Source organism: Vicugna pacos, chromosome 6 (assembly GCF_048564905.1).
Source record: "Vicugna pacos chromosome 6, VicPac4, whole genome shotgun sequence".
Taxonomy (NCBI): domain Eukaryota; kingdom Metazoa; phylum Chordata; class Mammalia; order Artiodactyla; family Camelidae; genus Vicugna; species Vicugna pacos.
Window position 1 is genome coordinate 49,095,040 of NC_132992.1, and position 13,590 is coordinate 49,108,629.

At 36.6% G+C, this 13,590-nt stretch overlaps 1 protein-coding gene across 3 annotated transcripts in view; it reads left to right on the forward strand.

Moving 5' to 3' along the window:
• Positions 1-2,610: 2,610 nt before the first annotated feature.
• Positions 2,611-13,590, forward strand: part of PRPF39 (pre-mRNA processing factor 39) — a 31,612-nt gene continuing 20,632 nt past the window's right edge. Inside the window, exon 1 of one of the 3 annotated variants that reach the window (XM_072962979.1) lies at positions 2,611-2,738. The gene's annotated coding sequence lies outside the window, so the exon portion shown is untranslated. Of the gene's footprint in view, positions 2,760-13,590 lie in introns of all 3 variants that reach the window. The other 2 variants (XM_006199813.3, XM_006199814.4) reach the window with 2 other exon arrangements.

Consider the following 13,590-nt stretch of genomic DNA (forward strand, 5'->3'; position numbering starts at 1 on the left):
TTTTCCTAGCTGAAACCTTGAACTTGCTCAATCTAAGGACAGTTACAGCTTCGTAGCCCTGTGACAAGAGAACAGAAAGGATTGGAATAGGGAAAGGGTGGAGGGGATTAAAATGCAAATCTCCTTTCTTTCATTTTGACATTTCTATAGCTGGAAAACCATTCCACAAATTAAGACTTTAATAAATTATCCAGAAATTGGAGCAATGTAGGATCTAGATAAACAGCTCTCAGGAAGACTGAATTGGGGGGTATCATTTGAATTAATCTCAAAGATGAGATAATAGTAGAGAGGTTTGGATTTTTCTATATTGTGTTTGGATTTAAATCTAGAGCCACAATTTTCCTTCACTTGCTTTAACCAGTAAAAAAGAACACTAAAGACAGGAGTCTAAATGTTTCTAACATTTAGACAAGAGCCACTACAGTTTATTTAGTGATGGATTCATTTACAATGTAAATGAACAAATTCCATTCCCTAGAGAAAATATATTCTGTAAATTAAACAAGCCATGTGGTATTTTATGCACTTTTTAATTGCATGTTACATCTTGAAGAGAACAAACAGGAACCTTTACTGAATAGCCCAGAAAGAAGTTGTGACTAACACTGGGTATCATAAGAAGCTTTTTGCTCTTTTCTCAGTCACAATTCCACAAGGAAATACATGGCATATCAACATCAGGGTAATGTGAGAAGTAATTAATAAGGGACTGTTTACAATGATTAACAATGGTTACAATGGAAGAAGAAAGTATGGAGAAGACTGCCTGTGATGCCAGCATGAAAGGAGCTGGGGAATAAATTTTCTGACCTCACTCCTCCTTTCCATTCCTCCAGGACCCTGTTGGCCAGAACCAATCAAAACCAGGGAGCGAGGGTCCATCTCTGGAGAATGAAGCAGGTAGAGAGGGTGGACAGTTGATTTACACAGGCAAATGGAAGAAATCCATTACATTAACAAACACCTTTCCCCTCTGTCCCATCTTTTTGCTCTGTTTCTGAGAACACTTGACTTTAAATACTGTATATTAGAACTCGCCACCCTGTAAACTACAGCATTTGGTATAATCTTTTTCTTCCTTCCCAAAGCTTATAATTGTAATGTACAATTTCTAAATCACGTAAAAAATCTTAAGTTTTCACCAGTGAGGAGTGCACTACAGACAGAGGGAAAAGCAGACTGGAAAATTTAGACACATAAAAGGGACATAGATGCTTAAAAGGGAACAGTGGGTTTTGTAAAGTTAAGGGGAGGTAGAAACCAGTAAGAGGGCTGGTGTGTGATTACGAAGGATTGTATTTTCAATGCTAAAATGTTTAGATTTTTCTTAAAAGCATTGGGGGAAACCAGTGAAGGTTTTTAAGCAGGACAGTGAGAGCAATACCACTGGCTTGAAAAGTAAGATGTAGAAAACCAGATGGAGAGAATCAATGAATCTACAGTGAATAAAGTTGAAGAAGCAGATGGGTTTTTAGAAAATGGCTCTTAGAGGGGATGGGATCTCATAGCTAATCTCACTTACTGATGAAGAGTTTGGGACCACTTTAGGGTAGGCTGAAAAGGCCAGAAGAGGAGAGAAGGCTGTGGCACACAGAGCCACTGAATGACGGTGCTTGTTGCAAATTCTGCCTACCTTCCCAATATATCAGTCCCTTAAATGCTCCTCCCCATAGTAAACATCTAAATGTTGTTGGTTACACCAGTAAAAAGCATGGGTGCACTGTCAGAGAATTAAAAAAAAGTTAGCTTGAACAGAAAAGGCAGTGGAAAAGGAAAGCTGTCAACTAGCTGCAGTTTGATGAAAGTGGAAGGTAAGACTGCTTTTGATATTTGGACACGAAAGTGCTGTTGAAGGGGTTTATGATTAACAGGAGCGTAGACAGGAAACACCAACTTGCAGAGAAATATTTCTGGAAGCAGACATGTTCCAGAAGAGGAAACTGCAGCCTAGTTGGGATACTACTGAACCTTGAACAAGAGATTGCCTGGTAAGTGGTAGGTGAACTCAGGAACCTTGAAACAGAAACAGGAGAGGTCAAGTTTGAAAAAACAAACAAACATACATACATATGTTTAAAGTGAGGATGGGAGTACAGCTGAAGAGTATTGCTAAGACTGTCAAAATAATGCAGCTTTCATTTATCCAGAGAATAATTTTACATATCCCTTTAATAATCAGTTCCTCAAACCCCTAACTCCACTATTATTTCCCCTTCATGAAACCTGGGTGTACCCAGAGTCCATACCATCTTGAGATTCGGGGGTTTAAGGCTGAATTTCTATCCATTTTCAGGCAGAGGAGTAAAGCCTAGGCTGTTGTTTACTCCCCAAAAGCCTAGTATTTTTTTTGGAGGGGCAGGGCACTGTCCGTGCCTAAGATCAGGGACACCCTAATTACCCTCTTTTTGCTCGGGAAGTCCCCACAGCGGAGGGAAAATCCGGTAGGAGCAGCGGCCCCGCCCTCGCTGGCGGCGGGACGGGGCGGGGCGGGGCGGGGCGGGGCCGGGCGGGGTCGGGGTGGGACCGGTCCCCGCCCCCCCGATCCCGCGGAGGGCGAGGCCTGCGCGCTGCGCAACCACGTGACCCCCTCGCCTCCTGGGACACCGACGCATGCGCGCCGTGCTCTCGACGAGGCGGCCGTGGCGGTGGTGGTGGCGGCTCTGCGGTGTCTGTGGAGACAGAGACGGTGGAAGTGCCATCTTCGGCTCGGTTGGCCCAGACTGCAGCTTATGGCAGTGAGTGGCATCCATCGTCAGGTCAGCCGGGGCGGGCGCCTTGGAACTGGCGGGAGGGGGAGATAGCGGGGCAGAAAGGGGCCTGCCTTGTTTCAGGCCTCACGGGGGCTGCGGCCTCCCGCTCCTGCCCTGTGTGAGGCCTGGCTTGGCCTCGGGGCCCAGCTGTCCATTCCCTTCTCCTTCCCACCTGTTGGGTGGAGCAGTGCGAGGTTTCTTTTCTTAGACCATGGTTTTTTCTGACGGGTGCCTTTTGACGTACTGGGAAACGTGGGCCCTTAGTTTAGAATTGATTTGGGCTAAATCTAAACTAAAGCCCCTGCTCTCCCGAGAGCTGGAAACCAGTGTGCCTGGGACGATTGAAGTGTAAGGGGCCCAGTAGGAGCCGCCAGAGGATGGGGAGAGTATGATACAAATTGTGTGGATAAAGCTATTAGGCGCCTTGTAGGGCGCATTTCGCGTTCTCACTAAAGCCACACTTCGGGACCCTAGGCACAGCATCCCAAAGATCACCTAAAGCTTTAGGCAGGATAGTATAGAAATAGAAAAACCGAACATTAAAGGATAACGTTCACCTTTTGTAGCCAGAGACCAACACCGATGTTTTTCTCGCTCTGAAATCACATCTTTAAGTTAATAAATAGTACTGTCCTTAATGTATGCAAGTTTCATACGGGGAAATAGGAAACTCACCTTGGAACTTAAGTGTTTTGGGCTGTGGGAGGTTAAGTAGTTTGAAAAAAGCAACTACTGTCAGGTGTTCCCCCTCCTCCCCTTTATAACCTCATTCTAAAGTTGCAAAAGTTGGAACTTTCCACTGTTCAGCCTTTGGTAGGGATAAAGTGAACAAAAGGAATTCTACTAACGACAAATTCTTAAGAATGTGAATTCTGGAATAATTAGGGTTTGACCAAAGATTGCTAATTAGTAGGTGGTATGAGATATTTGAAGTGAGAATTGAAAAGCAGGCTTTTTTAGTGTCAGAATACTTGGTAATATTTTTACTTCCTTACCTGTAGTTGAATAAGAAAAATAATTTTATAAATCAAATGATAAAAAGTGTGTGGCTTCTTTTTAAGAGAAAGAACAGAACCTTCTGTGGTGTGTTAACAAATAGTTCTGTGTAAAACATATGATTTTAAAAATTATTTGAAACATATCCAAAGGAGGAAGAAGGTAGTTCTAGCCAAATGGTGATTCTTTTTTTTAAAGACCTGAAGATGATACAAGCATTATGTAAAAAAAAAAAAAAACAAAACTATATATATATATACACATACATACAGAGAGAGACCTTTTTCTGGAACATAAGTGCTTAATATGTGGAAACTTAAAAAAGGTCAATCTGTGAACATTCTGTTCAGCCTCTGAAAACGGTTGCCGAAACCAGTGGTTATGATACTTTTTTTATTCTTGATGCTTTTGAGTCTCCAGATTGGCTCATCTGTGGGTGAGGCACAGAGTGCTTATGGATTGCAAAGCTAGTTGATTTGCTGTGCTCAAACTTCTTTTAGTCCTTAGTGATGACTTCAGATTTTAATGTATTGCCCTGTTTATAAAAAGAATAACCAATAGTATGATTTTGAGTACCTTTGTAGGCATCGATGCCTATAGAGAGATTTAAAAAAAAGAAATTAATAGATCATACTTACTGTTTTTAATTAAGTATGGGTTAAGTCATCCTCTTTTAAGAAGGCATTCTGAATTATTAGTCAAATGATGTCATAACTGAACCAAAACTTTATGGTGTAGAACTGTTTTTTCATGTACTGCATAGTCACTTTTAATATTTATCATGTTTTCTTTTATACTTTTGGACTTTATGCCTCTCATAAAGTGGAAAGTAGTAAAGTCATTGAGTTGTTTGGTGAGTTGAGAAAAGGAAACTTTTGTTAGTCTGAGAGAAGAGATGAGCCTAGGCTCAGGCATGAGAATTTGTTGGGCTCTGTAAATGACAATAAGGAATACTGTAGGATTAAGGTATTTGAAAAGTTAGATTGGGGCCAGAAATATTCACTTTTTCAACAAATATTTAATTATATTGCCAGACACTGCTTTAGTTTCTAGGGACATAGTGAACAAAAACCAAAGCCCCTGTTCTCACTGAATTTAATATTCTAATAATATTAATTTATCTGTAGGAATAGTGTAGCAATGTTTTTCAGATTCTTTGACTGCAACCCATAATAGGATGTACATGTAACATGGCAACCCAGTAAACTAGTTGAATTCTGTGTGTACTTCAACAATGTGCCCTTAATGTGTGCATTGAACTCTGATATATTTTTTTCTATTCTGTATTTTTCCTTTTAAAAAAATAAGCTGGTTTGAAGCATTCTCAAGTTTGAAAAACATTATTCAAGACGGGGAGAAAATCATTATTTATATTGTAGCAGCAGCAGTATAAAGGAAAAGGGTAGTTACTCTTCATAGCAAGGTAAGTGTGAGTATTTGTGGATGAGGCTTAGAGAGGTTAAGTAACTTGCTCAGAGTCCCCTAATGAGTAACTGGGCCAGATCTTTACTTCAGTTCTGTCAAGCTCTAAAGCCCAAGCACTTTATTATACAACTTCCCATTTGGTTATGAAAGTAATAACCTCGATTTAGGGCCCTACGGGGTTTAAGGACTGTGATGCTTTATATTTATTATTCAATGAATTCAGTGTATACTGTATTCCTGTGTATTGGTAGACCTGTTGCTTATTTTCAAGGAATTTATAATCTAGAAGGGAAGATAGACATTGAAGGAGTATCACAAATGTGATGTGTGCTATGGGAGAAAGACAGAATGCTGTAGGGGCATCATTGGGGGAACGTAACTAATTTGGGGGATATGTGAATAGTTTTCAGGAAGCGATGTTTAAGTTTTCCCAGATTAATGAGTAGGCTTCTGTTAAGTTGAATGCTCTGAGTGGAAGTATGAGTGTCGGGTAGAGGGACAGGAGAGAACTCCGGGTAGAGGAGACTGCTTACACTAAAGCTCTGAAGCTAAACAGGATGAAACTGGGTGAATGTGGTTAAGTCAGAAAAGGCAAGAAAAGAGTGCCTTTCAAGTAGGAAGTCTTCATTGCTGTTGGATGCGGTGAAGAGTAGATCAGAAAGGTGAATTAGAATGTGTCCAATCGGGTTTATAAACCAGGAGATTGTGACCTTGGGGGAATTTCAGAGGAGTGATAAAGAATACAACTTAAAGAGTAAATAAAGGTTATAGAAATAGAGATACAAGCTTAGACAACTTCATCGTCTTTCTTCATTGTACTTGGAGCAGAATCCAAATCCTTAACATGATTACCCTTTGCTTGTTTTTTAAGTTAAGCTAAATTACAGTATGTATATTATATGTTATTATATAAAAGATGAGAACTATTTATACTTGTTTGAAGGCTAATGAAGTAATCTAATACACTGAGAGAAATTGATAGGAAGGAGAGAATGCAGATATTTTAAGAAGCAACTTCTTGAGAAGATGGGTGGGAGAAGTTTTGATAGGAGCAGAGATACTTCATCCATTGTGACCAAGGGAAGGAGGAGGACAAATAATGGTTTTGTATTTCAGCTCTTACAAGAGTGCTGTAATAGAGATACTGAATAAATACTTTGAGAGGAAAAGGGGAGGGAAGATTATAAAAGAGGAGAGGAGATTGGGGATTGGTATCTCAACAGATTTACTTCTTGGAGGTATAAAGAATTTTAAGAAGGAAATAGAGGATTAATAGAGATCTACGAGGATAAAGAAGGACCCACCGTTGGCTGTGGCAACTAGGTCAATACGAGAAATTAGTATTTTCACTGGAGTGATATGGTTGAACTGTAGTGTACCAGCAAATGGTTATTTTCTTGGGAAAAATGCTGCAGTAGAACATGCTTGTTCATGATTAGTTCTTTCAAATGGCCTTTAAAAAGTTATTTTTAACTACAGAAATGTCACATTGTTAATATATTTCTCTTTTATCCAATAACTTTGTCTAATAATTATAATAATTTACCTGTAGATTCATCATTATTCCTTTAAGAGAAAATTGTAGAATATTATCTCTTACATATAGATCAAAACCATGCTTGATTTTAGGGTTTATGCTACATACTCAATTTTGAGAATATAACCCAAGGAAAATTGCTCTTTAAAAATAGACATTTACATGAGGAAGTTTATGCTTAGTAAAGCCAAATCTTAGAAAGAACTCAGGTCAAATTGAGGGATATTTAAGCAAATCCAGCTGATATGTTTTCCTGTGAACATACCAAACAAAGCACTTATCTCAAAACTTGCTCTTACTACTGCCTGGAATTTTCTTCCTCCACATAACTGCATGACTGGCTTTCTTACTACCTCATCCTCTCTTTTGTTTTGTTCTTAGCACTTGGCACCATGTACAAATTGTAAATTTATTTTTTAAAAAAGTTTCTATCTCCTCTCTGGAATGTCTGCTCCTTGAGAGCAGCAGCTTTGTTTTGTTCACAGCTAAATTTCCAGTGCTTAGAATAGTACTGTCTGACACACGGGAGTTGTTCACTAATATCTATTGAATAAATATTATTACTCAAGGAATACTCAAAAGAACAAAGAACAGATGAGGAAGTGTCACCAGATGAGAATTAACTAACTATTTTAGAAGAAAGCAGATGGACCAGTTTTAACTGGTTAACTTAGGTTTTCTTTTTCCTGTATTCAGCTCTATGCCTGCAGAGAGGGAGGTTAATAAGAAACAAGCTGGATCTTCCCACGAAACCCCACAAAGTCTCAGGAATTTCAGGTTCCAAAGGTCTCCGCAGATGAGAGTGCTGAGTGCAACTAATAATTGGAGGAATAGTTTAGACCCTAGATTTTCCATCCCTGTCTGGTATAGCCAGCAGAAAGCTGGATGTTCATTATTTGAAGAGGGTGAAACCAGAGGTTTTGGCACAGCTGGTGGGAGGTGGGGCAGGGGTGAAGGTTCTTAGTGAAAATAGGAAATTTAATTAAAGTTTATATATTGAATGATGAAATTGCCAGCTGTGTTTTGTCGTCTTTGCTCCCAGAATCTTTGTTGCATTACTTACATTTTAAGTTGAAACTTTTTTCTTTGGGAAAAGTAAACTCATGGGAAATAATATGAAGCACTGACATTTAGTGGATTCCTCCCTCAACAGAATGCCATCCTGTTCTGAGACCTACCAGTTGGCAAGCTGTATCTAGCCTCTAATTTGTTTTGTAATGCCTCACACTTCTTGAATAGAAGTTTGAAGAGACCAAAACAAATAGTCAAAAGACAATCAAAAGAAACAGTGCTGAGAACAGAAGAAAATTTAAGGTAAATCATAGAGAGACAACAGAAGATACTGTACTAGTGAAACAGGAATATTGATTATCCAGAGAATAAAAAAAGGAAGTTAAAAATTTGATTCATATATTAAAATTCTAGTAAAAGGGTTATCTCAGAGTAGAATGAGTCGAAGGGATGGGAGAAAATGTGGGAAAGTACAGGATCAAGTCAGGAGGTCCAACACCTCAGCAATGTGAATTCAGAAAAGAGAAAACCAAGAGGGGAGAATTATCAAATAAATAATAAATATAGAGCATAAGAATTGAATGATGTAAATATTTATCTAGATTGAAGTAGGCCTTCCAAATGAGTGCCTTGCAGAATGAATGGAAAAGACTCACCCTAAGGCACATCGTTACATAATTTTAGAACACCTGGGATAAAAAGAGAACCTTAAAGTTTCTGTGGAGAAAAAACAGATCACATATAGAGGATAAGAAATTAAAATGGTGTCATATTTTCTCAACAGCAACATCAGATGCTAGGAAATAATACATTCCTTCAAAACTTTTTCAGTGAGTTACAGAAATGATTCTCTAAAAGAAGGAGTGAATTGAGAAAGAAGATTTTGTCTGTTATAAATGATACTCAACCCAAGAGATGAGTGAAGGGAATACCTTGAATCAAAATGAATAGACAAACCTAAATGAGACAAACCAGTCTGAATTGTTGCAGATCAGATGGTTTCAGAAAGGATGGCTCCAGAAGGGAAAATGGAATTTATAAGTATGAGTGATAGTTGTTTTTGAAGAACTTTTAGAAGACCTCTTTAAGGATATGGGGTCAATTTTCTAAAACAATTAAGCATATGAAAATAATGAAGAAAGACTGAAAGAAGCAGAAGCAAAGAAGTGTAATTATAGTGTACAAGATTTCTTGAAAAAGATGTTTACATAGGCATACTTGTGTAAACCTGAATATTGATTTAACCCTAAACTGATAGAACTATATTGGGTGCCCAGGCAAGGGAATTTGTGTACGTATGTTTAGTGTAATAACTAAATATATATCTTCTGTGATAGATGGTAAAAAGGTCTAAAATTGAACAGAAACAAAATAGATGTTCAGATTTATTTGTTGACTACCAATTTTTTGAAGTCAAAATCAACAGGTTTTTTCATTTCTTCCTCTTAAAATGTGCAGAAAAAAAAGTTTATTGTAACGTTCATTTTTATTTTCTATTTTAAAGTATAACATTTTATTTCCCTATTTTAAAGTATAACATTTGAAGTATGACATCTTTCCAGGAAATTGTTTCAGTGATATCTTCATTTATGTGAATTTACAGTTTTTAAGATTTTCACATGCTTTATCTCATCTGATATTCTCAACAGCCCTATGAAACAGGTAATATAAATAGTATTAGTCTCATTTAGAAGTGAGAAAAGACTGACTGACGTAGGATCTCATGCTATTAAGTGGGAGAAGTAGGACTCACCCTCCTCTACCACCTTGTTCTTTCTAATGTTTACCATTATATACTTTGTCTTACGATGAAAGAAAGATCTGGAAATTGTAATTCCTAGTCTTTTGTATTTTCTAGGTTGATTATAGTTTAACTGTCTTCTTCCTTTTTAAAAAACTTTATTGTGGTAAAAATACATAACATAAAATTTACCTTAATTGTTTTAAAATATACAATTCAGTAGTGTTAATGTATGTTCAGCTTATTGTGAAACAGTTCCGAACTTTTTCATCTTACAAATCTGAAACTATACCCATTGAAACAACAGCTCCCATTTTCCCCGTCTCACGTCCCTTGTAACCATCATTCTACTTCCTGTTTATGAATTTGACTACTCTAGATACCTCATATAAGTAGAATCATACAGTATTTGTCTTTCTGTGACTGACTTATTTTACTTAGCATAATGTCTTCAAGGTTCATGCATGTATCATATGACAAGATTTCCTTTTTAATTTTTTGAGGAAACTCCACTTGGTTTCTATAGCAGTTGCACCATTTTACAATCCCACTGTTAGTACACAAAGGTTCCATTTTCACATTATCCTTGCCAAAACTTGTTATTTTCTGTTTTTTGATAGTCACCATCCTAATGGATGTGAGGTGATATCTTGTTATTTTGATTTGCATTTGTCTGATAGTGATGTTGAGCATCTTTTCATATGCTTGTAGGTCATTTGTATACCATCTTTGAAAAAATATCTATTCAAGTCCTTTGCTCATTTTTAAATTTAGTTTTGTTGTTCAGTTATAGGAGTTCTTTTATATTCTAGATATAAACCCTGATTAGATATAAGACTTGCAAATATTTCCTTCTATTCTGCCATTTGTCTTTTAAATGTTGGTTGTGTCCTTTGATACACAAAAGTTTTAAAGTCTGATGCAGCCTCGTTTGTCTAGTTTTGCTTTTGTTGCCTGTGCTGTATCATAGCCAAGAAATCACTGCCAAGTCCAATATTGTGAAGCTTTACCCTTATGTTTTCTTCTAGGACTTTTATAGTTTTAGATTTTACATTTAGGTTTTTAGTCTGTTTGGGGTTAATTTTTATATATGGTGTAGGCTAAGGATTTGGCTTCATTCTTTTGTATATGAATATTGTTTTCCCAGCACCATTTGTTAGAGAGACTGTCCTTTCCCCATTGAGTGATCTTGGAACCCTGTCCAATGTTTATTTCTGAGCTTTCTGCTCTATTCTGTTGGTCTTTTTGTCTTTATGCCAGTGCCACACTATTGTCTTCCTCCTTTTGAGAGTTATTTTTTACCATTTTGCCATTTTATGTTGCTAGGTGGAAGTTGTTGGTTGTTGTTAAGAATAAGCTGATACTAATTGCTGCATTATGAAGAATATGTAGGAATAACTTTTTATTAAAAATAACTTTAGTGTATACTTTTGGTCCTGTAATTTTTGAAGTAATCAGAAAAATGATCTCTCTAAGGGTAAGGCTGATGTTCTTAATTCTTTTTATAACACTATAATTGCAGGGTGTGGAGTAATTGATAGTCTCTGAAGATGCAGGGGTGTGGTAAATTTGCTGATTTCAGAAGAAACCTTTATGCCCCACTTAAGTATGCAGTTAGAATAGGGTAGGTAGTAAATGACTCAGACTGTATCAACTAACAATTTTTTTGACAGTGTTCTTTGAAATAATACACAAAACAATGACTAATTTGCATATGGAAAATTATTCTTTGTGTCTTTTCTTTGAAGGAGAGGGCAAAAGAGAGCAAAATAAATTGAAAAGCATTTGTGCCTTATCGTATAGTCTTAAATGGTAAACCTGGAAACATTTATGAAAATAATCAGTCATTCAAGTAGGAGGGAACTATTTTTTCTGGTAGTCAGATATGTTAGGATTCTCCTTTACTGTGTACCAACTAGATTTGATTGTTGCAATATTTCTTCTCAAATCCCTCTTGCTCTTCTCTGCTTACTCTCGTTTCACTTCCCCAGTTCATACCATCTTCATTCTGATCGGTCTTATCTCTTGTCTTGGAACCAATTCTAATTTCCATCTTCTTGTCTACTGTTAGGACGGGTTGTTTTGTCAAAACAAATGGGCTGTTCCATATTTTGGAATAGTTTATCATTCTTTTTCTATTATTCCAAAACCTATAGTTTTTCAAAGTTACAACCAAATTGTGTATTTCATGATGTTTTGTTAGATGCCTGTAATTTTCAGTTGACTTCTGTAAACCTTGACTTTGTTTCATTTGAAATTCTGTCTGTCTCTAATTGTTTTGCATGTTTTTGATCTCTCTCCAGCTAATTAATAAGTCTTAGACTGAGGATCTTATACCTGTGTATTCTTTTCAAGGAATGTAGTATAATGCATTAGGTACTGAAAACGTTTTTGTCCCCATCTGACCTCCCCTTCCTTCCCTTCTTCTCCTCTCCGTCTTCTTGTTTTTTAAAAAATATTCCTTAGATTTACCTGATGATAGCTAATTCTCCTAGTGGCATTCAGCCTCAAACGGTCACTTGATTTAACATTTAAAATTTATCCTTTCTTGGGAAAAAATTTGCTTTATGCTGCATTTTGAAGTAATGGACATATTTTAAAATCTGGATTTCAAATCTATGTGACAATTTAAAGATGCCCTCCATATACACAGAAAACCTAAAACTCAAAAATGTTTTACAATGTATATCATAAAACTCTGATTTCTTTAGTTTACAAAGAACTTGTACAAACCATTAATAAAAAATACAATAGAAAATATGGACAAAAGATATGAAACAGCATTTAAGGAAAAATAAGAAATAGAAATTCATCCTCTTTGTAGTTAAAGAATTGCAAATCAGAATGAAGTACTACTCTTTTTTTTTTCTCTCTTTTAATCTGATGAGCAAAAATTAAATTTCATGATACCTAGAGCTGAGAAGAGGAGATGGAGAAATGGACATTCTCATGCATTGTTAATGAGTTAATTAGTTAGGAATGCATGTGTCTGCAAGTAATAGAAAAACCCATCTGTTGATAGTAGTTTAAGCAAACAGGGACTTATTTTCTTACACGGTATGAAGCTGGCATTGTGTTATTAGCAGCTTGATGATGTCAGCTGGTATTTCTTAATTTTCTGGGCCAGTTTTTATTGACTGCTTTGTGGATATAAGTTGTTTCAGATATGTTCATATTTAAAGTAAGAAGAAAGTGGTAGAACCTACACTATTTGTGACTGTCCTTTTTATCAGAAAAGCAAAATCTTTCCCAGAGCTCTTTAGCAGTTGTTCTTTTGAGTCTCATAATCCTGCATGGGGTTAGGTATATTGCTGCTCTGAACAAAAACAATGTTTTATTAGGAAGATGGTGAGAAGGGATGTTGGATAGTCAACTGAAAGTGTCTTGCCAAATGGCTAATGCAGCTTTTCTAAAGATAAATTGTCAGCATATTCCCATATATTTAATATACATGGATTCTTTAATCCAGCAGCTCTATTGTTCAGAGTTTACCCACGAATAAGTTTCCGTTCCTTTGAATTACTCAGAGAACTTGGTAGAAGTAAAAATTTCTGGGTCTGAGTCTAGAACTCAGAATTATTGGCGTTGGGGCCAGTGAATTTGTATTTTTTTAAAAATACAGTTTACTAGGTGACAATTGTGTGGAGCTAGGTTGTGTAGACTATAGTGAAACCTAGATTTTTTAAGTAGGCATAAAATGGCAAAAAAAAAAAAAAATGTAGCCAGCCAACCACTGGTATATCATAGCTGGAGCTGGCTTTTCTTAAAAAAACAAATAAAACAAAATACTTCTCCCCCTTTTTGTTTTCACTTCAGTTAAATAATTTCAGATGAGCCAAAAGAAGAAAGCATCAGCTCAGATATATAGGAAGGACAACTGTTAACACCAACCAGTATGTTTAGTGTATTTTATTTGGTGTAAATCCTTACAGATCTGTGTGTTGCATGTACATTTCTTAATCAACACAGGTGCACATATTTCCTTTTTAATTATTGCTTATTATCCCATTGAACCAATATGCCACTTACTAAAGTAGTGTTCCTAATACTGCCTTCTCTTTTTGCTTTAATTCAGTGTTCTAATGAATGCTTTTAAACAAATAAATGTTTTTGTCTGATTACTTACA